This window comes from Neoarius graeffei, chromosome 27 (assembly GCF_027579695.1).
Source record: "Neoarius graeffei isolate fNeoGra1 chromosome 27, fNeoGra1.pri, whole genome shotgun sequence".
In the NCBI taxonomy this organism is placed as follows: Eukaryota; Metazoa; Chordata; class Actinopteri; order Siluriformes; family Ariidae; genus Neoarius; species Neoarius graeffei.
Window position 1 is genome coordinate 1,454,006 of NC_083595.1, and position 27,039 is coordinate 1,481,044.

The 27,039-nt window shown below is 44.9% G+C and overlaps 1 long non-coding RNA gene across 1 annotated transcript; it reads right to left on the reverse strand.

The window, feature by feature from the left end:
• Window positions 1-24,170: 24,170 nt before the first annotated feature.
• On the reverse strand, window positions 24,171-26,681 carry LOC132874971 (uncharacterized). Its single transcript, XR_009651736.1, has 4 exons — window positions 26,596-26,681; window positions 26,283-26,493; window positions 25,200-25,422; window positions 24,171-25,083 (listed from the first exon to the last, which is right to left on the reverse strand). It is a non-coding gene; the product is annotated as an uncharacterized LOC132874971 (long non-coding RNA).
• Between the last annotated feature and the right edge of the window lie 358 nt (window positions 26,682-27,039).

Here is a 27,039-nt window from a genome sequence, read left to right on the forward strand (position 1 = left end):
GGTGACTCTAAATTGAGCGTAGGTGTGAATGTGAGTGTGAATGGTTGTCTGTGTCTATGTGTCAGCCCTGTGATGACCTGGCGACTTGTCCAGGGTGAACCCCGCCTTTCGCCCGTAGTCAGCTGAGATAGGCTCCAGCTGGCCTGCGACCCTGCACAGGATAAGTGGTTACAGATAATGGATGGATGGATGTTTTTGTACTGACTCGATAATGTCATAAAATATAAATCTATAACAGATTTTGTATGGAAAAAAATAGTGGGCCTAAAACTTTTGCACAGGGCTGTATGTTGTAATCACTCTGCCACAGAAAAAGAAGAGTTCAGAGAAATCACTGAAAGATTCTGTTTCCTTCATCATGCCTCATTATACTCATTAATACTGCTGACTGGGAATCAGCTCATTCTCCACTGAAAAACTGAGATAATAATAATAATAATAATAATAATAATAACAATAATTAATAATATCTGATCTCAGATCAACAGTAACACTGCACTTGTTCTTCATCTCCTTTTCATCTCTCTTTCCTCCTCCACTCAGCTCTGAAATCTCTGCTTTGGACTCGTGCTGACATCAGCATCCACACACACACACACACACACACACAGAGCACAACTCAGACCAGCAGGAACCCTCACACACCCACGCAGCTCCCAGCCTTCTGAACACAGACCTCTATAACATCGCATGTGGTTTACACATATTATTATTATTATTATTATTATTATTATAAAGAAGAAGAATCGCATGAATTATGCCGATTCTGATATTAAGAGGTTCTTAATAAAATTAGAGTTATTTCAGTAACCATTAATGTTTCAAGAACCTTTTCAGTAAGGTCCCTACAGGATATTCCAGAACCCTTTTGTTCTCATAAAGTTCTCTCTCTCTCACACACACACACACACACACACAAGCGGGCGCACGGTGGCTGAAGGATATGGCCACTCTGTGATCTTCTTGGCATACTTCCGGACCACGTTGTCCTCGCTGAACAGGAAGAGAGAGCGATTGACGGTGAGACAGTTCTGGCGCACGGGGATGGGGTTATACAGCGCCATGGTGCGCGCTCTCTGCGCCATTGACTGCTTGTACACGCGCTGAGTTCCCTGCCTGCTTCCGCCTCGGGCCACCGAGCCCCCACCGGGCACACCGGGCTCTCCGAACCGCGCCATCCTGCACACACACACACACACACACACACACACAGCGCCGTTACGGAGATGCGGGAACCCCACACCTCCGCACTCACGCGCTCGTGCGCACAAGGCAAAGAAAACGAAAAACTAAAAAAAAAAAAAAAAATCAGCAAGTCGCGCGCGGATCACAGAACACATGAAACCGGGATCAAAGATCAAAGGGAAGAGTTCGCATGCACACAACTACAGTTACCGGAAGCCGTCCTGTCTCGCGCTATAATATAAAAATGAAGAAAAGCACGAACCCGTGAAACGCTGCTGCTGCTGCTGCTTATCTTCTTCCTCCTTCACAGCGCCGCGTCCTCATCACTCAGCTGCTCGCTCCTGAGCCTCCGCGCGCCCCGAAACCAGGAGATACCGCCCCTCTCAGCATCGCGATACCGAACACCGAGTCACCGAGTCTCCCTCCCTGCGAGCGCGAGCGCACCGAACGGAGAACAGGGCGGAAAACACTGGCAATAATTTATTTAATTCTGTAACATCCGCAGAGGCTGATGAGGAGTAAAACGAGGAGGAGGATAGTGATGACGATGATGATGATGCTTGGATATCCAAGTCCAAACTCTCCGGTACCAGATGGAGCTCATTCACAACAGCGCGAGCTCACGAAATCAATCATCTCCCCGTTTCTCCGAACGGCGATGGGTGGTGCGAGCGCGCGCTCCAGGAACAGGAAAGGGGAAATAATAATAATAATAATAATAATAATAATAATAATAATAATAACCCCACTGAAGTCAGATTGTGATGCGCTTGTTATTTATTTACTCGCACGCGCCACAGACCCGGAAAGAAAAAGCGGGAAATAATCCGCATCGCTTCAAAGCACGAGCGCGTGGGGTTTGTGTCGCGAGCTGGAGTCAGGAGCGCGCAGAGGAACCGAGCTGTAGGAGCGCCCTGAGCACCCCTCCTGCTCCTCACGCATCTCTCTCACACACACACACACACAGAGGAAAATCAAATAGAAAGGTCTGTCCACGCGGATACTTCCCTTCACGGATGGGGCTCCCGCTTCAGGGGCATAACAGAAGAAGAAGAAGAAGATGATGATGATGATGATGGGTTCGGCTGAATCTGATCAGACTAAATCCACAGAAACCGGAACCTCATAGTGATGCGTTTCTCCTCCACACTCAGCCGGGTTGCCAGATTGATGTGACTGTTTCCAGTTTAAAACCCGCCCAGTTCGGACTGAAGCATCTCCACAGTGTAACCCAATTACACCTGAAGAGCTTTAGATCTTATAACACACTCCATCTGAGAGCTCCAGCCTGGTGTAAAGGTCGTGATGTTTTACTGTGCACTCCTTTAAAAACATAACTTCATCAACTCAGATTAAAAATTAATCCAATTTAAACATCTCATTATCTCTAGCCGCTTTATCCTGTTCTACAGGGTCGCAGGCGAGCTGGAGCCTATCCCAGCTGACTACGGGTGAAAGGCGGGGTTCACCCTGGACAAGTTGCCAGGTCATCACAGGGCTGACACATAGACACAGACAACCATTCACACTCACATTCACACCTACGCTCAATTTAGAGTCACCAGTTAACCTAACCTGCATGTCTTTGGACTGTGGGGGAAACCGGAGCACCCGGAGGAAACCCACGCGGACACGGGGAGAACATGCAAACTCCGCACAGAAAGGCCCTCGCCGGCCACGGGGCTCGAACCCAGGACCTTCTTGCTGTGAGGCGACAGCGCTAACCACTACACCACCGTGCCGCTCACCAATTTAAACATGTACATAAAAAGTTTTATTATTGTGTTGAGTTGATTAATCCGTCTCACTTTGGTGCAATCAGCATCACACAAACTGAAATGCTCTCTAACAGTGGAGTGAGATCTTCACACTGAGGGGTCGTGCGGGATCAGAAACACAGCGGGGTGGAGGGAGGGGGGCAGTCTGACCATTCCAACATTAAATTCTGGGATGTGTGTGTGTGTGTGTGTGTGTGTGTTCCAGAAGCACAGTATGACGCTTCTGATGATGTCAGAAAAAGGCGTGTTCCCGAAAAAGAGGAGGTGGAGGCGGTAAGTGGCGGGAAAATAGCCAGGAGAGGGCACTCTCACGAGGACACACGCGCCGATGTCCTGTCTCACTGTCACACTGATTGACTCGTGAGACTTGTGTATTAGAGCTGACTGTAGTGTGTGTGTGTGTGTGTGTGTGTGTACACATCACTGTTATTCAGGGAGCATTTACAGGACAGCCCTGAAGGAAGCGCCCGGTGTCTCTCTCTCTCTGTCTCTCTCTCTGTCTCACCCCTGCAAGTTTATTCCGTTTTACTCTCTTTGCTACAGTACCACAGACTGACAGCGAGACAGAGAGAGAGAGAGAGAGAGAGAGAGAGACAGAACAGCAGTGATGGTTTCTGAGGGAAAGAAAGACACACACGGTGTGTGCACGCACTTATTAATTCAGTGTTTTTTTTTTCTTTATTTTTAATTAATTAAAAGTCACTTCATGTCTTAAAGTAATGATGGACGTCGCTTCTCTTTACTTAGTTGAGCTGGCTACCTTGAAGAATCTAAAATATCAAACATATTGTGTATTTGGGTGTTTTTTTTACCACATGATTCCATATCTGTTCGTTTGTCATTTCATCATTTTGATGTCTTCAGCATTATTGTAGAAATTAGTCAGTGTGTGTCCAAACTTTTGATTGGTACTGTAGATATGTGCGTGTGTGTCTAGCTGTGCTCTTTAGAAATATGAAGACCAGCAGATGGTGTTTTTGATTGAGCTTAGCATGAAGCACGACACACACTCACACTCACACACACACACACACACTCCTGTGCTTCTATCATTGTGGGGACTCTTTTTTTTTTACATAAAACGTTCCCTAGCCCCTTACACTAACCTGAACCATCACAACGAAATGCCTAACCCCACCCCTTACCTTAACTCCTTATTCTAACCTGATACTTAACACTAAGTCTTAATCCTTAAACAGCCTTTTGAAGAAGTGAGGACCAGACAAAATGTCCTCGCTGGCCAAAAATGTCTGAACTCTGTTGGTAAAAAATGTATTCCAATCCTCAATATACAGTTGAAACCGTATATTTACATACACTTTAGGAAAAGACACAATCTTTTTTTTTCTCATAGTCAGACATGAAATCAGACATTCACTTTAACTTTTTCATGTCTGTCTGAATATTTAAAATTATTTCAATGTACTTAATGCCAAATTAATCAGAGAAGGAGTTTTTTATTCAATATTTTAATTGCTTTTATCAAATCAGAAGTTTACATACACTGCAGTTTGTGTGCCTTTAAACAATGTAGGAACGCCCAGATGATGATGTCATGTCTTTGGAAGCTTCTGATAGGTTAATTGGCAACATTTGAATTAATTGGAGACACACCTGAGACACACACCTGTGATTGTATTTTAAGGAACACCTCAAACACAGTGCTTCCTTGTACACAACATGGGTAAATCTAAAGAAATTGATTAAGATCTCAGACTAAGAATGGTTAACTTGCACAAGTCTGGCTCATCTTTGGGGGAAATTTCAAGAAGCCTGAAGGTGCCACGGTCTTCAGTTCAAACCATTATACGAAAGTATAAACAATGTGGGAATGTCGAGCCATCATACCGCACAGGAAGGAGACGGATTCTGAGTCCCAGAGATGAGTGGGTTCTGGTCAGTGCTGTGCGTAAGAACCCAAGAATGAATGCAAAGGACCTCGTGAAGATGATGTCTGAAGCTGGTAAGAGTGTATCACTGTCCACGGTGAAACGAGTTCTGCACCAACATGGGCTGAAAGGTCACTCTGCCAGGAGAAAGCCATTACTCCAACACAAACATAAACAGGCCAGATTACAGTTTGCAAATGAACACAGGGGAAAGGATCTCAATTTTTGGAGACATGTCTTGTGGTCAGATGAAACTAAAATTGAGCTGTTTGGCCATAATCAACAACGATATGTTTGGAGAAAAAAAGGAGACGCTTACAATCCTAACAACACCATACCAACAGTGAAACATGGCGGAGGCAGCATCATGTTGTGGGGTTGTTTTGCTGCAGGAGGTATTGGTGCACTTCACAAAATCAATGGAGTAATGAAGAAGGAACAGTATGTGGAGATACTGAACCAACACCTGAAAGCATCTGCCAGGAAGTTAAAGCTTGGCCGCAAATGGGTCTTCCAAATGGACAATGATCCGAAGCACACCGCCAAACTGGTCAAAAAATGGCTTGATGACAACAAAGTCAATGTTTTGGAGTGGCCATCACAAAGCCCCGACCTCAACCCGATTGAGCATTTGTGGGCAGAGCTGAAACGACATGTGCATGCAAAGCAGCCAAAAAATATGGCCCAGTTATACCAGTTCTGTCAAGAGGAATGGGCCAAAATTCCTGTCAAGTATTGTGCAAAGCTTGTTGAAGGTTATCCAAAACGTTTGACCCAAGTCAGACAGTTTAAGGGCAATTGTACCAAGTACTGATGAAGTGTATGTAAACTTCTGATTTGATAAAAGCAATTAAAATATTGAATAAAAAACTCCTTCTCTGATTAATTTGGCATTAAGTACATTGAAATAATTTTAAATATTCAGACAGACATGAAAAAGTTAAAGTGAATGTCTGATTTCATGTCTGACTATGAGAAAAAAAAAAGATTGTGTCTTTTCCTAAAGTGTATGTAAATATACGGTTTCAACTGTATGTACCAAGTACAAGTATATATATATACACACACACACACACACACACCTAGGTGTTTAGTGCTTAATTGAGAGTGTGTGTGATGAGCAGAGCAGAATTAGGTTTTTGCAGGAACTGCAGTACTCAGCATGAAAGAGAAACAGACAACGAGAAAAAGAGAAGAGGATGACAGACAGAGACAGACAAGGGCCGGGGAGAGCTTTGAGTTAATATCCTCTTTTAACACTTCACAACCACACTCCTCTCTGATTTGGTGGAAACCTAACCCTCTTTACACAGATATTCTGGAATATTGGAGGAAAGAAGCACTTCAGTATTCCAGCTTTCGTGATTTTACACTGAACTAAATAAATCCAGCACGAAGCCCCACCAGTGTGTGTGTGCGTGTGTGTGTGTTTACACTGTGAGCCGGCGTTTAGCAACCAGAGGCGTGACGTGTCACAACAGAGCATCAGCATCTAGTGTGTCTAGGTGTCGGAAATACGGATACCCCGATCATACTGGTGCTGCTTTAAAAACAACAGTGGTGATTTGAGCATTGAAGTGATTTTGTTATCCGTCACATTTATACCCCTCTTCAAACACAAGCAGAGTCACTGAGGATCATATGATCATGTGATCACTTCTGCTAAATAATTCACCTTTACGGAAGCAACAGCCTCAATATATATAACGATTGTGTCCTTTAGCTGAACCGACTTGCTGAGGGAAAAAAGTCTGAGAGAGGGAGAATCAGAGAGAGAGAGGTAATGAGGAAGAGAGAAGTGGTTGGAGAGACTCGTTTGAGAAACGTTTGTGGATCAGAAACATGTTGGAGGAGAAAGTGAAGAGAAACAGGAAGTGATGTGAGACAGAAAGACTCGTGGATCTTCGACACTGTAGATGAAGATGTTTGAATTGGTGCTGCTCTCAGAAAGAAGAATGTCAGTGTTAAAAGCGCCACACCCCTCTGCTTCTGAGTGCATTAGTCAACAAGAACAGGAGGGAACATGGGCCGGTTTAGGACGCAACCCTTTCTGTTTACAAACAGTGCAGCTCAACACTTCACTGATGTTGATATGTGTTGCAGTGTTTTTTACATTGTGTGTACACACACACATAAAATGTGTGTGCGTGTGTATATATGTGTGTGTGTGTGTGTGTGTATATATATATATATATATATATATATATATATATATATATATATATTTATATTTATATATATTTATATATATATATATATATATAAAGTGCTGACTCTACACAGAAGACTGCTTACTCTACACCAGTCCTGGATCCATTAGAGCTGAGAGCAGCAGTGCATAGGGGTCTCTCTCTCTCTCTCTCTCTCTCTCATCCTGCCCCCACACCCTCTCCCTCCCCTCCTCTCACCAGATCAATCAGCTCATCAATTACTACACACTCAGTCTCTTGGGAAAACAGCTCTACCAGCCAAAAAACTCCAATCAGCTAATTACACTCGCTCTCTTTCTGCCCCTCTTTTAATTCATCCCTCCATCAGTGCCAGCAGAACCTGTTCTGCTCTTTCTGTCTCTAATAAACCAAATTGAAGAGTTCTGTTGCACACGCACACACACAATGAAAGATTTCATTTTTAGAAATAGATACCTGTATTTAGAATATGTAGGGGAGAGAGAGAAAGAAAAGGAATGAAAGAGAGACAGAGAGGAAGAGAAATACAAAAAGACAGATGGCCTGTTTTGCTGTTGTTTCTGGAGCAGGTGGAACTAAAACTGAACGTCCTCATTTACACACACACACGCGCACACAGCGCATGCGACATATATACTCTACTTATGTTTTGTGTGTGTGTGTGTGTGTGTGTCTCTCTCTGCAGGTGTATGCTGCAGATGAATTATGCTACAAACTGATCCTCACCCCCATCTTTGCCCCATGCTCCCCATACTCACCCCTTGTCATGCAGAATTTTACAATTTTGTCATTTTTGGAATTTAAAAATTGTTACTCTGTAGGTCATCACCATGGAGCTGTTCCACCAGACACTGACATAGACCGGTGTCCTTTATTACCTGGCCACTGGGACAAGTCCATCACTCTGCTACTCTGCTTAAACATCCAGGGCTACTTTCAGTATCTCAGATGTCTACTGCTTCTCTCAGTGATGCTACCTGCCAGAGAACATGACCTAGGAGCTCCTGCTGAATTGCACTGTGCTACTTTCAATCATTAAGGTGTCCATCAGTCACCTGTGGAAGGATCTGTTCAGACTGCAGCTGCATTCAGAACACTGGTGGTCTACAGTAGAAGGTATCTCGAAGTGTTCACTTTATTAAAAGCTACCTTTCTGAGGACTGCTTTTTCCTCACCATATGTTTGCCAGCCTTAATGAGGTTTTCTCCAGCACACACTTTTGGGGTGGGATATTTCAACCTTCAAGTGGTCCACCCTGTTCTCAACTAATACAATCAACCTGATGTATACCGCCTATGCCATTGGCACACGAACTACATTTTTGGCTTAGTTATCTTTTGTCACTATTGGCTATGCCAATTGCGACTATTAACCCAAATGGCCTTTTTCAGGGCCAACGCTCCCGGAACACTGGGAAAGCCCTACGTATCTACCAGCTGAACATTGGAGTATTGTCAAGGGCAAAGAATGACTACATCTCAATGTAGCCCTATGAAAATCAGATAATTGTTTATAGGTTCATAAATAGTAGAAACAGAATAAGTTAATAACTAGAATAAATAGGATTAAAAAGTTTAAAAATGTTCAGAGTGCTATTGCATATTTCATGCATATGTTGGTGTATGGAATTACATGGTTAAATTCATGTGCTGTTATTTACATATATAATATATTTTGTTTGTTAAAATATTTATTTCATAATGATGGAAATGCATTAAGAATATTTTTGTGTTAGTACGCAATGAATCACTACGAAATCCAGTCCTGCCAGTCAGAACAGTGATGGGTAATTTGTGCTCTGCTGATCCAGTGATGCCTGCCCTATGGCCCAAGATTGAGTCAAAGACCAAGATGACTTTCACAGAGTTTGATCCATCTCATAGACTTTGATGACTCCCCAGTCCCAGAACATTGGAAATCTAGACTCTGGCAAAAGCTGTCAGAAAGAGCCAGTGTGTTTTCTCTACATGAATGGGATGTGAGACTGGTGAGAGGGTTTGAGCACCATATCTGTCTGTCAGACACGAGACCTTTTCGAAAACAGTTGCAGAGATTAGCACCCACAGACATAAAAGATGTACGCAAACACTTGCAAGATCTTCTGAAAGCTGGCATTACCAAGGAGTCTTGTAGCCCATATGCTTCTCAGATAGTTGTAGCAAGAAAAAAGAATGATAGTGTCAGAATGTGCATAGACTACAGAACAGTCGAACAGTGCCTGACCAAGATACCACTCCCTGTATTGACGATGCTCTTGACTGCTTGACAGGGAGTAAGTGGTTTTCCGTACTAGAATTGAGGTCTGGATATTATCAGATCGTGATGTCATGAGCTGATAAAGAAAAAAACAGCCTTCATCTGCCTGCTAGAGTTTTATCAATTTGAAAGAATGCCTCAGGGTATCACTTGAGTGCCTGCGACATTCCAACGATTGATGGAAAGAACCGTAGGCGATATGAACCTTCAATGACGAGATCTTCACTGCTACAGTGAGGATTGAGGACATCACTATCACCAATGTCTACAAGCCCCCAAGGACCATATGGCCTGTCTCTGTGTTACCCACATACCAAACACGCAGAGGTACAGGCTGGAGACTTTAACAGCCATCATTCTTCTTGGGGCTACTCAGCTGATGACCAAAATGGGGAATTACTGGATGAATGGGCATCCAACAATGACTGCTACCTTCTTCATGATGCCAAGCAACCAGACAGACACTTTCCATTCGAGCAGATGGAGACTACAAAACAGATCTCTGTTTCACATTGAAAACTGTCAATGGCCTTCCTCTTCACGCATCATGCAAGATCCTCCCATGTTTCCCACATAGCCAACACAGACCAGCACTGATCTACATCGGAGTGCAAGTCGCTGTGATCTCATCTAAACCACTATCATGCTGGATTTTCAGAATAGCAAATTGGGAAAGCTACAGGGTAGAGGTGGAAAAAAGATTTCAAACCTTAAACCTGTCCCAAAGAACTACAATTCTTTCTGTATGATCTTGAAGGATGCAGCAAAGAGGCACATTCCCAGAGGTTTTTGAAAGGCCTTCACTCCTTGCTGGTTCCCAGAATGAGAAGAACTCTTGAAGCAATACAAGTCCACAAATGATCCAGACATTGCCACAGAACTGCTAGAGTCCTTGGATGCAGCAAGTCGTCAATACTGGCAAGATACTGTAGATGATCTGGATTTCACACATTCCAGCAGAAAGGTGTGGTCTCTTCTTTATTGCCTTGGTTCAGCTCCTCCTGCCCAGAAAGTAAGAAAAGGACTGAAAGAGTCAGTCTCCTCTTCCCCACACTTAAGACCACTCTGTCAGCCCTACTCCCAAACAGAGATAGACAAAGGCCTGTCTTCAACCAAAGCCAGGAAAGCTGCAGGAGTTGATGGGATCTACTCAGAATTTCTGAATAATCTTGGCTGCAAAGGTTGCAACTGGCTGGCTGTCTTATTCACTTTTGTCTACACCCCCAGAACCATCCCTAAGGTCTGGAGAGAGACTAAGATCATTGCCCTCCTCAAGTCTGGGAAGCCTGCAGAGGATCCAGCCAGCTACTGACCCATTTCCCTCCTCTGTACAATATACAAATTGTTTCAGCACCTACTCCTAGCAAGGCTCTTTACTTTGGTAGAGCCTACCCTGCCAAGAGAACAAGCTGGCTTTCAACCTGGTAGAAGTTGTGCAGATTAAGTCCTGGCCCTCACTACCAACATTGAGGCTGGCTTCCAATGCGCCCAGAAAACTGGACTTGCTCTTATTGACTTGTCATCAGCTTATGACACTGTCTTGAAACATGGACTACTGCTGAAAACATCCAGGATTCTGAAGTGCCAAACTACTATGCACTGTTTATCATCCATCCTCAGCAATCACAGATTCCAGGTATCACAAGGGAACCAGTTCAACTCCATCAGGATCTTGAACGATGGCCTCCCCCGAGGCTCTGTCTTGGCTCCCCTTCTTTCTAACATCTATGTAAGCAATTTACCATCAATCTCCTCCAGGAAGCTTGCATACTCAGATGACATTGCGCTTGCTTTCCAGGGAACTTAGAAGGCATCAGCAGAGTGCTGACCCAAGACCTGAAAGTAATGGAGGAGTACTTCACCTCCTGGAAGAGTACTTCACCTCCTGGAGACTCCTTCCCAACCCCAGTAAGACGACGGTTACTGCTTTCCACCTTAGCAACCACCTTGCAAACACCATACACTGAGTGTCTTTTTGTGGCAAGCCAGTGAGGAATGAAGAGTTTTCAAAATACCACTGAGTCATGCTTGATGGCACCCTCACATATTGTGAACACCTGACAAGGGTAGCCGACAAACTGAAGTTAAGGGTGAACATCATCAGGAAGCTTGCAGGCAACAGTTGTGGATCCAAGGCAACCACCCTTCATACTGTAAGTCTAGCCTTAGTCTACTCAACAGCAGAGTACTGCTCAACAACCTGGGCCAACAGCTGCCATACCAAAAAGGTTGACACAGTTTTGAACTCTGCAATACAGATGATCACAGGGACACTGAAATCAACTCCCCTTCTGTGGCTCCCTGGCCTCTCTCACATCACTCCCCCAACATACGCAAAAAGGAAAGAATGATGAAGGACATGATTGCCACTGATGCCAACCTTGACCTTCCCATTCATGATGACCTCAACAACCTGCCAACCATCTGTTTAAAGTCTTGCAAGCCTGTTTGTCTTTTGAATCTCTGGAGGACTTTGACATCAAGGCTGAATGGCACAGGGCATGGGCAGGTGCCAACTCCAGCTGGGACCACACTACCATCATAGATCCCACAGTGAAGGCAAATGGTTTCAACCTCCCACGCAAGCAGTGGCAGACATTGATCCGCATACGCACCATCCACACAAGAACAGGATACCATTTGCATAAATGGGGGATGGCAGAGAGCTCTGCCTGTGACTGTGGCCACCAAGACCAGACAATTCACCACATTGTGAATGACTGCAACAAACAGTGATTCTCTGGGGGATTCAATGAGCTGGACAGAACAACCAATGCTGCCCTTGCCTAAATATCTTCCTTGGATTTGACTTTGTAGATTTTGTAGCTTGTGTACATCATACAAAAGAAGAAGCACAGACTTATTATATTGCAAGCATGGCTCAACTGTGTAAGCTTCTGCAGATAAAGTCACTACAAAATCCATGTCTGACCGTGGCAGCGGAGGCGTGGCCAAATGTCAGTTTGTGAATGGAGGGCGGAGCCAGGGAAGGTGAGTAGCAAAGTCAGTACACCTGCTGTCAATTAACATTGTTTTGCAGTGAGGATGGAAGGTAGAAAAGGAGGGAAAGAGCAACGAGAGAGGATCTCTCCTGACCAGAGCACATCTGTGTCAGGTGCGTGTGTGTCTCAGAGTAAGACTGTGACAATAAAGAAAAGCTGAAAAGTGAAAAGTCAAGAAAACCACAAAATAAAAGTCTGTGTTCACCTCAGTCTCCACCTGCCACACTTCAGTATTCCACCCACATCAGGGACATACCACAGTGGTGCCGAAAGCCAGGATACTGAAGGGAATCACACATGGAGTCCTCCACATTTAAGGACCTGATCCATGCCCTCACTACCACCCAGCAGAACCAGCACCAAGCACTGATCACCCTCCAAAAGGAGCAACACTTCGAAGCCTTGCTGCTGGCCCTGCAGGAAGATCACCAGGTGTTCTGGCAGCTGCTCATATTGGCAGGGTCCTCGACTGCCACCACAGCAGACCCTCCCCATGTCACCCTCACCAAGATGGGGCCTCATGACAATCTGGAAGCCTTTATAGCGCTCTTCAAGCAAGTGGCTGAAGCTTGGGGGTGGCCGGTCGAGCAGTGTGCAGTGCGCCTATTACCGCTACTGACTGGACAGGTGCAGTTCACCACACAGCAGCTACCTGCCAACAGCCAGTTCATCTATGCAGACCTGAAGTAAGCCATCCTGCAGTGTGTCGGCCACTCCCAAGAACATCACCACCAACACTTCCAGACGCTGATTTTGGAGGAGGTCGGCCAGCCATTTGCATTTGGTCAACAGCTCAGGGACACCTGCCAACAGTGGCTGAGGGCATCATCGACCTGGTGACACTGGAGCAGTTCATCGCATGGCTTCTGTAAGGAATGGTGGAGTGGGTCCAGTGCCACTGCCCGGCGTCACTGGATCAAGCCATTGAGTTGGCGGAGGACTATTTGGCAGTGGTTCCAGTGGCAGGCAGACATGTCCTCTTATCTTTTTCTCTCTCCTTCTCCTTCCCCACCCTCCTCTTCCTGTCCCCGCCCCATTCCCCCACCATGGAGGCAGGGGTCGGCTCCCACCCAGCTGGCCCACAGCACCCGTGGTGTCCTCCCATCTTCCCCTTCTATGTCTGTGTCTTCTCTCCCCCCACTCCAGGTGAGTGATCCCCATATTGCCGGTGGAGAGGTGAAGCCTGGGCTGGTATGCTGGTGCTGCGGGGAGCCTGAGCATCTTCAGGGTCAGTGCTCTGCACTGGAGGTGGGAGCTGTGGTCCAGATCCCCAACATGCCAGAGACCGCCCTCGATCGGGCTGGAGTGTATTGCATACTCGGTAAGTGTTCAAGGGGATACGTAACACATGTTGGTGGATTCCGGCTGTAATCAGACCTCAATCCACCAAAACCTAGTGCTAGATGAGACATTGGGGAGAGCACAAGTGGTGAAGGTTCTGTGTGTGCATGGGGATGTTCACAATTATCCACTAGTGTCTATCTACATTCTATTTCGAGGAGAAAAGCATAGCGTAAAAGGTGGCGGTTAACCTGCATTTCACCCACCTGCTGATTCTGGGGACTGATTGGCTGGGATTAACAGGCTTAATGGAACATATAGTAGGGGGTGGATCCTGCGATAATACGTCACGGGGTGATCCCGGTGTGGCATTAACTGGGGAAGCTGTCTCAGAGTCGTCTACGTCAGCACCGCATCAGGGCAATATGAGGAGTGAGGAGCAGCTCGCCCCTCCTCCCTCTCTTGGGGATTCCCTCGAGGATTTCCTGTTAGAGCAGTCACGAGACAAGACTCTGCGTCATGCGTTTGACCAAGTGAGAGTAACCGATGGTCAATCTCTCCAGCCAAATGTGACACCCTCCTTCCCGTACTTTGCTGTTATTAAGGATAGGCTGTATCAAGTGATGCAGGACACTCAAACTGGTGAACAGTTAACCCAATTGTTAATCCAAAAGAACCGTAGGGAACTCGGATCCCATGTGGCTCACTTTAACCCAATGGCCGAACATTTAGGACAAGATAAAACACTAGCCCAAATAATGGCCTGGTTCTACTGGCCAGGGATTCACGGGGATGTCCATTGGTGGTGTGCGGCATGTTGCGAATGCCAACTAGTAAATCCCGCAGCCACCCCAAAAGCACCTTTGCGCCCCCTCCCTCTAATTGAGACCCCTTCAAAATAATATAATAATAATAATAATAATAATAATAATAATAATAATAATAATAATGTTTAATTTATATAGCACCTTTCTCAAAACCCAAGGTCACTTTACAATAATAGGCAGAAAAAAGAAAAGAAAAAAGTCCACCAAATAGAGGTCAGGATATCATTCCAGTGGTGTAGCAGCCACAGTCCCACCAAAAGGCACACAAAAACAAGTCCCACATCTCCAGCACAGCCGCCGTGACGCTGCCAGCAACATCGCTCGAACACCATGCCATGGATCCACAAAGCGAGCATGAAAGCACCGCCACGCAGAGCGCTAGTATGTCCCAAACCTCCTGCACAGCTGCCGCGATGCCCCCGAGCAACATCGCTCGGAACATCACGCCAAGCATTAAGGCACAGAGCGCTGGACAGCCACGATGTTAAAATGAGCAACGAGCTCAATGCAGTCCATAGCTGGGAGCACAGGCATCACCCACAGTGAGCCAAGGCCTGGATGGAACCGATGCCCAAAACTGGGTCCGGAGCTACACCACAACCAGCAGACAAAAACACTCAAACAAAACATCAAACACAGAAAAAAGAAAAAAATTAAAATAAAAAAGGAGAGAAAATAAAATAAAAAAGCTCTGGTGAGAAGCGGCAGCCAGAATGTGCACGTGGTACTCTCAACCAGAAACGAAAAAAAAGCCAAAAGAATTGCCATGGATCTCATTGGGCCATTAGATCGATAAGCACAGGGATATTGCTTCATTTTAGTTCTGGTGGACAATACAACGTGATATCCGGAAGCGGTGCCTCTTCACAATATTTCAACACGCAGTATTGCGGAGGCGCTCTTCCGCATTATCTCCCGAGTTGGGATTCCCAAAGAAATCCTGACTGACCAAAGCACTACGTTTATGTCATGAACACTTCGCGAGTTGTATGGGTTATTAGAAATTAAATCTATCCGAACCAGTATTTACCACCCACAAACAGATAGCTTAGTGGAACAATTCAATCAAACACTTAAAAACTTAATTCAAAAGTTTGTAAGCAAAGATGCACATAATTGGGATAAATGGCTCAAGCCCCTGTTATTTGCAGTATGAGAGATCCCGCAAGCCTCCACAGGATTTTCACCATTCTAATTATTATATGGACATAAGCCTTTTGGATGTGCTGCAGGAAAATTGTGAGAAGGGACCTTCAACAAGTAAAAATGAAATTCAGTACATTCTGGACCTGTGCGCAAACCTCCACACCCTCACGCACTTAACCCAGGAGAATTTATGGCAAGCACAAGAACATCAAGCCTGGCTGTACAACAGGGGCACATGCCTTAAAGAGTTCACCCTGGGAGATTAAGTGTTCATATTATTGCCCATTTCAAGCTCCAAATTAGTTGCCAAGTGGCAAGGGCCATTTGAGGTCACACAGCGAATCAGGGACATCGACTATGAGGTGAGGTGAATGGATAGAGGAGGGGCACTACAAATAGACCACCTCAACCTGCTAAAACATTGGAACGAGGGGGTCCCTGTGGCATTGGCATCGGTAGTTCTGGAGAAGGTGGAGCTGGGGCTGGAGGTAAAAAAAAGTAATGACTCAAACCACTCTGGTCCCCTGTGGAGACCACCTCTCACTGGCCCAACTCACAGAGTTTGCCAGGTTGCAAAAGGAATTTTCTGACGTATTCTTGCCCCTTCCTAGCTGCACCCACCTCATAAAACACCACATTGAAACACCCCCAGGGGTGCTGGTGTGTACCCACCCCTATCGCTTACCTGAACACAAGAAAAAGGTGGTTCAGGACAAACTCAAGGCCATGCTCAAAATGGGCATACTCAAGAAGTCCCACCATGACTGGAGCAGCCCGGTGGTCCTGATGCCCAAGACTGATGGGTTGGTCCGGTTCTGTGTGGACTACAGAAAATTCAGCATGGTGTCTAAATTTGGCACGTGCCCAATACCTCGCATTGATGAGTTGCTGGATTTGATAAAGGGATATTGGCAGATCCCCTTGACTTTATCCCGAGAGAAAACAGCCTTTTCCATACCATTTGGATTACGCTAATTTGTCACACTTCCTTTTGGGTTATTTGGGGCTCCTGCAACATTCCAGTGGCTCATGGACAAGATCCTCCACCCCTACGCCACCTATGTGGCAGCCTACTTTGATAACATTATTATATATAGCAATGATTGGCTGTGGCACCTAGAAAACCTTAGGGCCATCCTAGAGTTGCTGAGGCATGCGGGTCTCACAGCTAATCTGAAAAAGTGTGCGACTGAGTGGGTGGAAGTACGGTATCTGGGTTTCCACTTGGGTCACGGGTAGGTGCATCCCCAAAGTGAAAAGACTGCAGTGATTGTAGCCTACCTGAGGCCCAAGACCAAAAAGGGGGTGAGACAGTTCCTGGGGCTGGCTGGCTACTATCGCAGGTCCATACTTAATTATTCGGACGTCACCAGCCCGTTGACTGATCTCACTAAAAAGGGAGCACCAGATCTGGTCCAGCAGACAAAGCAGTGTAAACAGGCCTTCACCAAGGTAAAAGCTGCACTGTGTGGGGGGCCACTTTTACACTCCCCTGACTTCTCTCTCCCCTTTATTTTACAGATGGATGCATCAGACAGAGGGCTGGGGGCTGTTCTGTCCCAGAAGGTGGAGGGTGAGGAACGTCCGGTGCTGTACATCAGTCACAAGCTCTCAATATGTGAAAGTAAGTACAGCACCATCGAGAAGGAGTGCCTGGCCATCAAGTGGGTGGTCCTCAGCCTCCGGTACCACCTGCCAGGGCACCCTTTCACCCTCTGTTCAGACCACGAGCCCCTCCAGTTGCTCCACTGCATGAAGGATGCCAATGCGTGGATCACCCATTGGTATCTCGCCCTCCAGCTATTTAAATTCAAGGTGGTCCACAGGCTAGGGGCGCAGATGGTGGCGGCGGACTTCCTATCCCATGGGGGGGGGGGGGGGGGGGTCTGCTGCAGGCCAGACAGCTCCACGGCCTGAGTCGAGCAGTGGGGGTATGTGGCAGCGGGGGCGTGGCCAAGCATCGGTTTGTGAATGGAGGGCGGGGCCAGGGAAGGTGAATGGCAAAGTCAGTACACCTGCTGTCAATTAACGTTGTGTCTGTGTTTTGCAGTGAGGATGGAAGGTAGAAAAGGAGGAAGAGAGTGATGAGAGAGGAGCTCTCCTGACCAGAGCACGTCTGTGTGTTGTGTACATGTGTGTCTCAGAGTGAGACGATAAAGAAAAGCTGAAAAGTGAAAGTCAAGAAAACCACAAAATAAAAGTGTGTTCACCTCAGTCCCTGACTGCCACGCTTCAGTATTCCACCCACATCAGGGACATACCACACTGACCTTTTGAATTTTGAAGGGAGGCTGGACATGAACGTCTGAAACTGTGGGAATTGATATGACTAAAGCATGAGAGACCATGAAGATAATGAAATTGCATACAGTATATGACACGTTAGTATTTCATGAAGGTCATACTCTCCCTTTTCTCAATTTCCTCTGTTAATTGGTCAAACATCTCTTGTTTGCCTGTAGAATGGAGCAGATACACCTGACTTAAATTCCTAGAGCAACAGATCAAATGCAGCTTTACATTGCATACCTCTTCAGCTTTGACCCTGCACTCTCACACCACAGAGTCAACACAGGAATTTTTGTGAGTCACTCATACTGTGGCAAAATTAATCTTAAACATTAAGCCCAACATTCAGTCTCACATCTATAACTACACAGACTAATAAAGCAGTGAAATTAGAGAGTTAGGCTAACCCTAGATCACTGACAATGCACCCGATTCGAAATTCCTGCTCATTTACATAAATACCATGATTTCTGCGGTATCTTAGAGCCTTAAACCTCATTCAAACTGTTATTCCTGATACACCCCTGAGGAATGATGAACATCGCTAACAGAAAACATCCAGGTCAACCAATATGTGAACACATGCAGCAACAGTACAATATTGGCCCAGTGTGCACAGGACCGTGTCCTATTCCAGAGCCTCACAATGTTGGATTTGCCTGAGACATCCTGGGACAGCACATGAATCTACTGAACCTCTTCCTGCTCTGACATGTCACCTTGGGAAGGGGTGGGATTCAGATCTGAGCTTCTTCAGCACCAGTGCCAGGAACTGGAAAAAAAATTAAGGACATTATTCACCACTTCACCCATTTTCAACCAGTGTGATCCACCACAGTCACCACATGCCAATCCTGAGATCGAGATGCTGACCTCTTCTACTCCTCGGACCTGCCTGATCCATCCTGATGCCCTATGTCTGGTTGGAGTCTCATCACATTGCTCCTGTGGAGGACGGCCCCATATGGACAGTTGAAAGTCACACTTGGAAGATGCTCTGGACACTTACAGTAATGCTTTTATGGCTGAGGACTACAGTTGACTTGCTAACTTTAGGACTGCAGTTGTCATGAACAGTTTTGCGCTCAAGTTTCCATCAATGAAGAGTTTATAACATCAACGAAACTGTCTTCATGTTAAAACTGTTAATGTTATGGTCATGTTGTCTGTTGTTGCCCAAATGAGGATGGGTTCCCTTTTGAGTCTGGTTCCTCTCGAGGTTTCTTCCTCATGTCGTCTGAGGGAGTTTTTCCTTTCCACCATCGCCACAGGCTTGCTCATTGGGGATAGATTAGGGATAAAATTAGCTCATGTTTTAAGTCGTTCAAATTCTGTAAAGCTGCTTTGCGACAATGTTTATTGTTAAAAGCGCGATACAAATAAACTTGACTTGACTTGACACAGCATCAACACACCTCCAGGATCTGATTCAGTAAAGGCCTGCACAATTCCTGAGGCCTGGAGGCAAATAAACAAAAAGGGGGTTCTTAAAATCATGGAACTAGAAGTCTCCTAATTCTCTTTCATCTGTTTGATGAGGTTCTGTGATTACTTTGAAAAATTGTTTTATATTTCCATACTAGAGCTAAAGAGTGAATACTGGCAGTATCAGGTTCTGCATTTGAGTTACACTAATGCATCAACCTTCTCTGAGGGTGTGGCAGAACATCTGTTCCAGCTCCGGAAGATGTTGCAGACACCATGAGGGGTTTATTGACCGGGCTCAAAGTGCACTACTCTGGATTGGATCAGCCGTCAGCTTCTAAAACCACGGGAAAGTGGTAGCTGTTACAGACTATGCCTAAACATCCAAGAAAGTCCAGACGCGTGTATTTATGGGGAGTTCTAGATTTTACAGAAGGCTCTACATTTGTTCTTTCTAGACCAAAAAAAGGTCAGAAGTGACATGGACCACTGAGAAAGGCCATAGCATTGGAGCGAGTGTTCATTGTGTGTGTCCTTTTTCTTTATGTCTCACTCATTTCAATACTTAATTTCTACAAATGATGTATTGAAATAAAAAATGTCTAATCTTTACAGAAAATTTTGAAAGGACAGTGTTTATTAGCTACTCTGTGCGTGTGCGTGTGTGTGTGTGTTAAATAGGACAGGAGGCAGAAGCAAATGAGACAGTGATAAAATGACTACTCTCTCTCTCTCTCCTATATAAATCTGCTTTTATGCATTTTATAATCAATACATCCACTGAGTCATGCTTCCCTGCGCCAGAGAGTGAGGCTACTATCCTGTATATGAGCATATGTGTGTGTGTGTGTGTGTGTGTGTGTGTGTGTGTGTGTGTGTGTGTGTGAATTCTGCTTACGTTGCAAAGCGTAAATCACACACTTTGAGCTCTTCATTGAGAAAAGAGCCTGGTGCAGACTGGAAACCATCCAATCAGGAAAGAGGAGAAATGGATGAGTGACAGTACACTCACTCACTCACTCTCTGCGTCATCTAATCTGAGTCATGTGGCTGAGTAATATTTACCCCGATGAAGGGAGGACTGGAGAAAGAAGAGTTTTTCTTTCTCCATCCTGTCAACACGCCTTAAATTTGTAGCTTACTTCCAGGTGGGCATGGCCCAGGTCAGCTCTGTGACATACACTAAATAACACACTGTTCATTACAATTACAATTATGCCTTCTAATTTGTTGGTTGGTGTGTGTGTGGGGGGGGGGGGGGGCACTCAGTGTGAGAGTGATGATTAAGTCCATTAAGTCTAATTGAGTGACTGCATCGTCAGCACAGAGCAGAGTCATCATCATTACCATAATGAACTGAGAGAGGGAGAGCGAGAGAGAGAGTCATTGTGTTATTTCGTGTTTTTAAGGAACAAGCAGGAGAGAGTGAGAAAAAAAAATGAATGAGGAACAAGTAAGGAGGAGTCATGACTGAGGAGTGCGCTGCCAGGACAGAAGAAGCTCCTCAGTGACATCGCCTGGTTTCAGAGAAAATGTTTAAATTCTCTGATGCTGTACAGGAAAACTCTGCAGCACTGAATCAGATCAGGAATATGCTGAGAACAGGAGCAGATCTTCCAGCGATCTACTGAGGTTTCATGCACTGACTACAGAGCTCTCAAACCAGGTGTGGTCGGATGTTGTGGGAGTTTTACAGAACTACAGTGGCTCAGTTCTACAGGGCACTAAGTGATGAGCTGATATCCGTAATGATACTCTACCAAACATGCTGAAATCATGGCACTTGGGTGACATTAGCATATCATTGGCATAACTAAGACATCACCAAGAGAAGTTGTAAGAAAAACAAGAGGACTAAGACTTGCAGCCTAAGGAAAACATGTGCACGAAGCTGAGGTGGAACTCCTCCACACCACCTGAGGAAACCAGAGTCTGCCATATGCCATGCAAATAAATCATGTCTAGCCCCACCCCACACCACACACAGACAGAGATATTCCACATGTAACGCCCTCTGGAGTGCCATTGGTATGTTTGTTATGAACACTCCTCATGAGTTATCACTAAAGAAACATTAACCGGCTGAGATCAGTGGGGGCTTTTCACAGTTAACTTCAGTGTTCATACCATATAACAGCTGGAATTTAATGTAAAGGGTATTAGTGTAACTTGACATGAGCTCCTTCAACCCCACCAATGTGTATATTCAGAAATGATTAGCAGAAATAACAAGAACAACACTTTCTCAATTCCAGCTCATATCCAAACACCTCCTACCACTCCATGCTCCTCCCATCACTCCACACTCTGCCCACACTCCTTCCATCACCCCAATCACACACCACCTATCACCCCACACTCCTCCCATGACCTCAATTCCTCCCCATCACTCTACACCCCACCCACATTGCCCCTCACCCCAGGGGCGCAGATAGGATTTTTGAACTGGGGGGGACTGAGCTGTTAGCAAATGATTCCATTTTGTGTAAATGCATATATATATATATATATATATATATATATATATATATATATATATATATATATATATATAATGTGTGTGTGTGTGTGTACTGAAGCTTCAATATACATTAGAATTGTGAGTTTTCTAACTGAATGAACATTGGTACACAAAGGTCACTTTGTGACCTTCTGATTTCTCATGCATGGAAAATTTTTCAAGTGCTTTTTTCCAGTTTTGAAATCCAGTACTGACAAAAGCTGGGTCTATACTCTTGGCTTGTGCTGGTTTCCCTGTTTTAAAGTATTTCGAGCAGTGAAAACACAGAACACCCTCAGTACCCACACTAACATGTAGCCAGAAATACTTCTCGTACCATGCTTTCTGGAATGTTAGTGTCCGCTCTTTGAGCACTTGTCTTCGCATAACTTTTGGGTCAGGTTGATTTGGCTCTGTGTATGTCATTATTATCATGTCACCGTCTCCCTCTGTGTCACCTCTTGTCCCTCCATGTTCTCTCCCTGCATCTTCTGTCTGTATTCTTTCTGTCTCACCTTCCTCCTGCTGTCTTTTTCTACTGTGGCTGCCCCCTGGCAGATCCTCTCTCGACTGACTAGGGCCTGCCTCACTGTCAGTAGGAATTGCCTGCAGGCCACAAGGACAGTGTTAACATTTTAAATCTTGTAATTTGAGTTAAAAGTTGCTTACTAAAATAACATATTAATAACAGCCTAAAAAGCTTGTTATTTCACATTTAGCCTACTTCAGGTAAGTGCAAATGCCTTCTTATTATTATCAGACTAGCTACTCAACATTATAAAAAGAATATCTGCCACATCTGGGAAAGTTAACAGGCAATATGATACTTACATTGCTCAGTTTTTGAAAAAACGCTGTAATTGTTTTTTGTTTTTTCATTGTTGACCCCACCAGGGATTGCCTGCAGGCCAGGAGGACAATGTTAACATCTTACATCTCATAATTTCAGTTAACAGTTGCTGCTTACTAAAATAACATTATACATAAAAATAACAACATTAAAAGATATTCACCTACAGCCTAGAATGCTGTTATTTTACATTTAGCCTCCTTCAGGTAAGTCCAAATTCCTCCTTATTATTATCAGACTAGCTACTCAACATTACAAAACAAGTATTTGTCACATCTGGGAAAGTCAACAGGCAACAGGCAGAGGATATTTACATCTTTTGGTTCTTGAAACAAACGCTGTGATTTTTTCCCCCTCTTCTCTGGCTTAATGTGGCAGAAAGATCACCAGCTCGGTCATTAGACAGTTGTTTATGATCACTATGGTTACCGCGACAGGCAAAGTCCCCAGCTCCCCTTAGGACCCCGGGGTCGAGATGGTGCGTTACATTTACATTGGAAGTCGGAACTTGGAGCTCCGAGCAACATAACCTCAGAACTGAGCGCTTCCCAGTTTAAAAACTGGGACATCATGGAACATGGAATTGGAAAAAAATGGACAGTTAATGAAATGAAACGAAAACCCCAACGTTTATGCTGGTAGATGCTACCGGTAGATTTCAATGCTTTTCCAACTTCAAACTTCCAACTTACGAGTACAACTGAACGCACCATTAGTCGCAGCAGAAACACCGCTGCTATCAAATGGATGAGCTGTGCAGTGTTATTAACCGAGAATTACGTGGAAAATGAACACCTTGCTTTCCCAACTCTGCAAGGATCTGCTCCAGCCTTTCCCCTTCTTGAATCGGTGTAATGTGGATTGATCACTGACGAGGCTGCTGCTGCTGCCATTTCAACTTTGTGCTGCAATGTAAGTTAGTCTAACTAACGGAACATTAATCCTCACTTTTTCTACCTATGTTTGGCGCCTTACGTAGGGACGGTGGGTGGGGGGGACAGATAGGGGTCACTATAAATCTGGGGGGGACATGTCCCCCCTGTCCCCAGTGCCATCTGCACCCTTGCCTCACCCTGTCCACATTGTCCCCAAGCTCCACCCAGACTCACTCCCACTCCCTGCATTTGGCCTTTGGTCTGCTGTGTAGCTCATGTGATTGGTGTGCTTTGATTACATCACAGTGGTCCACCAGTGCCCCCTTCCTCCTGACCAGGGGCATCAAAGGGTCAACTGGCAAGACAAGGCTGTCCATCACACCCAAAAGGCAGAAACGCAGGTGAGACAGGGGTTTCACTTCCTGTCAGGAGGGCGAAGCATCTTCTATCATCACTGCTTCATTAGTCACAGGAGATAGTCAGAGAGTGTGATGAGGAAAGCAGAAAGAAAAACAGGAACTGAAAGGTTGAGGGATCGACAAGAACCACACACACACACGGCCCTCATTAGGGTTTTATCTTGTGTCCACTTTTAGCCACAGTCACAATAATGGTGCTAAAAACACATTACAAATAGGAAACCCTGCTGAACATGCAGTCTCTCTCTCTCTCTCTCTCTCTCACACTCACACTCACTCACACATGCATGCACACACACTGGTATTGTTTTCAAGGGATTGTGTGAGTTTATCACTTATTACAGCAGAACTTCAGTCAGAAATGAAGCAAACAAAGTCGCTCTGACCCTGAGCGCAATCTGAGGTTCACTCCTACAGCCAGCTCATCACATTGAATCCTGTCAGTGAAGAGCATGTGTGTGTGTGTGTGTGTGTGTGTGTGTGTGTGTGTGTGTGTGTGTGTGAGAGAGAGAGAAAACAGGATTATCCACTCTTCATGCTGATCAAACACTTTATAACTAGTGTTAGATTTAGTCCCGGGTCTGACTTTAAACTGTAACCAGTGGGGAGTCTCAGGTCCGGAAGGTCTTGAGTGTTGGGGAAAGAGGAGTTACCCCTTAATCACCGGCGCTCCCAGGTCGGCTCTGACCCGGAGTGGCCGCACCTGCCTGGTTTCCAGCTGTGGGTTAAATAGTGCATGACCAATAAGGTGCCGCAGCAGGGCGCTTTTCAGTGCGGTGTGGCAGATGAACCCAACAGGGTCAATGGCGCACGACCAGATGGCATGTGGAAGAGCCACTCAAATAACCGACGGATGGCATCACTCGGCAAGTCAGTTGTCACTGCAGGGCGACTTCCATACCCGTCAGGTCTGTGGCACTTTTGTGCACCACTTGGCATCAGGTCTGGAGGTCCACAGAAACAACATGATGGGGGCACGACATCGTTTGTCTTACCTTACTGTGCAAGGCGCTTCATTAGGAGAGGAGAATAAGTCTGGTGTGCTCTGGTGCGGGCCTCGCAAACCATCTGCATTTCTGCGCATCCTAACAAAGCAGTCATCATCGCTAGTGATGGACAGCCAACAGGTGTTGGACTTATTTTTATTTGTCGTGGGGTTTTTTTCCTCTGTGCTGTTAAAACACATAATTGAAGCTGTGAAAACATTACCATTAAAATATCACACCAAATACACACTGTTTACAGAAGTACGTGGAGTTAACATTCACATCTCTCACAGTTCACACACCTGAGATTCACCTGGCTATGGCACAGAGGTTGGGGATGTGGAAAGAAGGGAACAGCTGTCTGTGAGACTCCTCTTCAATGATAGAAAACACACTCTTCCTCTCTCCCACACAGTGACTGTGTGTGTGTTGTAAAAGTATTTCTCTGTGATGAAGGGGTGAGAAAGAGCTGCTGTGCCATTATTTTTGCTGAGTCTCTGCTCACGTCCAGTCTACAGTCTACCACTTTGATTGGATAGAGCACACACACACACACACACACACACACACACACACACACACACACACACACACACACACCAGTGAATAAACTGTAGACACTCCATTACGATGTTCTTGTGGTGATTTAGAGATTAATTATGGATAACAGCAGGGACAGACACCTTGTTGTTTAACCCTTGTTTTACATCTCTCTGTCTCTCTCTCTCTCTCTCTCTGTCCATCTGTCTGTCTCTCCCCCTCTCTCTCTGTCTGTCTCTCTCTCTCTCCTTTGTCTGTCTGTGTACTGTCCCTCTGTCTCTCTCTCTCTCCCTCTGTCTCTCTCTCTCAGCAGCTGATTTCTCTGTCCATAATGTTTTTGATCTCACTAATAATATTCAGTCTCACACACAAGATTTCTCTTTATAATATTCATTCAAACTCGAAGTGATTTTACTGAAATCTACTCAACTTATTTCATTTTCCTTTTCATCCATAAAATATTAAAACACATAAATAAAGGTGATAAATTTTGTGTTTGGAGTTGAATTATTATTTGATTTAAAGCCTATAAAAACACTATCTGTTTGTGTCATGCTGATGTTGAGAGGCAAACTGCTTAAAAAAAATAAAGTGGAATAAATGCATCAACATTAATAAATAACTGATACCGATTTGTATTTCTTTGTTAAAAAAAATACTGCATTGTTTATGAAAACTTCTCATTGTTAATGTGCTCATGAAACTGCTGAAGGAACATTTCCTGTGGAAAAGGAAGGGGTGGGGTCAATCCTGTTGGCTGCAGTAAATTCAAAAATAAAATGCTAATTTTACTGAATCCTAATCCATCCTGATTCCTAATTCCTCTGCTATTTAGACAGTATCACCTGGAGGAAGTGGATGTGATCGGTGTGAAAGCTGCTCCAGATCAGCAGCTCTCCTCCAAAGATCAGCAAGTTCCTCTGATCACTTGCTCCACAATCTGTTCAGTTCACCTCAGGTCAGCATTCTCCAGAGCTTTAATCAGCTCCATCACCTCCAAGTGCTGTTTCCCCTGAACTTTGGAAAGATTATCTCACTGTCCTCCACTGCACGGGACTATTAGAACACACACACACACACACACACACACACACACAGATTCTAAATGACTTCTTGTCTGTATTGTGTGTTCTTCTAACAAAAGCTCAGTCTCTTCACCTTAATTTTCTCCAATCTGTTTCAGCTCCTGCATCTTCTACTGTTTCTGCTGGAATTTCCTCGGCTCCTTTCCATCAGCTCACTCTGAGGACAGATCAGTCAAATTCAACTCAAATTAAGACCGAAGCAAAGAGGTAACATTCACTAATCATTTTACACAGGTGATGTGAAGCTCTTCTCTTCTACACGTCCTTCATCAGTGCTCAGATGTTTCTACAATCTTGTGAAAACCTGTTTATGCTTTTTCATGAGGGATTATTTTTGCAGATTGGCAAAAAAAATATATGACAAGAAAGTTGCAATGAAACAAAATGAGGAAAAAGTGAAGGATGTAAATATTTTTAGAAGAGACAACAAATGGTTGAATATTAACAACAGAGAGAGAGACGTGACGATTACAGACTTAATAACTCGAACAACACCTTTATAATGTATTAATTTTAA